Source organism: Macrobrachium rosenbergii, chromosome 14 (assembly GCF_040412425.1).
Source record: "Macrobrachium rosenbergii isolate ZJJX-2024 chromosome 14, ASM4041242v1, whole genome shotgun sequence".
Classification (NCBI taxonomy): domain Eukaryota; kingdom Metazoa; phylum Arthropoda; class Malacostraca; order Decapoda; family Palaemonidae; genus Macrobrachium; species Macrobrachium rosenbergii.
In genome coordinates, this window is record NC_089754.1 from 40,797,071 (window position 1) to 40,798,964 (window position 1,894).

Here is a 1,894-nt window from a genome sequence, read left to right on the forward strand (position 1 = left end):
TATTCATTCTTCATTCTGCCTTCATTTGACTGGATGTATTTTTATATGACTGTATAAAGTTGAGAATTGAATTTGATGAGTATAAAAGTCATGTATCATGAAAATTCTGGTGAAATTTTGCCAGTTTTAGGTGAGCATAAAGTTCGAAAATGTGAATAATGGGTTGAAGGTCAGTTCTTTTTATGAGGCTGGCTTTGAAGAAAAATAACCTATGAGGAGATCAGAACTGAATTAAGCTTAGGAAAACCAGTGAAAACTTAAATTGAGAAGGAAAAGACAAAAATTAGTAGAAAAAGAAAAACAAGAAAAAGTATTGTTGAGAGTGGTACTAGAAATTGACACTGTAATCAGGCCTGCTGCAAACACTGTGCCATTTTCTAGTATCTGGTTTCATACTCCTCTGTTTGCTAGAGTTTATCTTAGCTACAACTAAAATATGGAATAGTTTGCCTAGTGCACTTGTGGAATACTCTGATCTCAAAATGTTTTTAGCAAGGAGCAAATTCATTCCTGATTTTTGCTGAAATTTCCCAAAGTGAGGTTTATCAGTTTTATTTTCAATAACCTCTATTTGTTTATCACCTTTTCCTATAACCTGCCTCTCTCTGCTAGCTGATTTCCCTTTGGAGCCCTCTTGGGTGTATAGTGTGTTGCCTCTGTCCATAAGGGTTTATGGCTGAAGATTTAAAGAATGTAAATGGAGAATCGGTAAGCAAGAAAATACAGGCAGGCTTGTGTAGAGGGCCAAATAGTTGTGTAAGGACTTCTGTAGGCAATTCCCAGTTATTTGTAGATAAACTTGGTTCATTTTTCTTTTTTGAGCCTGAGAATTGGAAGTAATAAAACAAAATTAATATAACTATAAAATATGAACAGCTGTTATCCTCAGATAAGGATATGATGAAAAAAACACACTTTCAAGAAACCCAACTATCATAAAATGTTACATATTTATAAATTATATGGGTCATTAGAAAGTTAATTCCAGGTATAATGTAATAAATTTAGTGTACCAGAATAATGCTAAGAAGATATTAAACTGAAAGCAAGAAAATAAAGTTAGGAAAGTATGTGGTAATAAGCCTCCACAAAATTAGTGATGAGTTAACTGACAGTAAGCTTGAGGATACTAAAGGTCAAATATATAAAAGAATAAAAAACACTTAATGACGCCTATTTCTGGTCCTCATGTTTACTGGTTGCCAGTGTCAAAGGATGTTGGGGGCAGTAATTTAGTTAGTTAGTTATAAATGATTTGTTTAACCAGACCTCTGAACTCTTTTAGGGTTCTTCTCGGGCTGGAATGGGGGCAGTAATGCTTACAATGACACAGAATCCTTTAAAACCTGTGCCTCATTTTCTTGCATGCTTTGTAGAGATGGTGAAATTAAGGTGATCATTCACATAAAACCTCACCTTGTGAAGGCTTCTTTTAATATGTCTGTTATCCTTTCTGACATACGCCCTTATGTATTGGCAGCTTGTTCTGCAGAAATGGCCTTATAAGACTGGATGTGATGAAGCTCTCCAGTGTCAGATTCTTACAGCTGTTTATGGCCTCTTCCCTGCTATCCTTGGTAAAATTGCAGAAGAGTTACACACTATTTTCTTTGGTTTTGGCTAGCTTAAGAGCAGATCAAAGACATTCCATCAGGAATATATCTTAACCTAATCTCCCATTAACCTAACTTTCATATAGGGTGCTGTGCCAGGATTTGACCAGCCATAGAATCAGCGACTTCCTCTTGCTGTTGCTGGAGGTTTTTCTTTCAGCCAAGGAATATTGCTCCTCCCATTAATGATTGGTTATTCACCACAATCCCATTAATCATTTGTTGCTTATATCCATGCAACAAAATCGCAGTTCTACCAACTTATCGTGGTCAAGACTGGA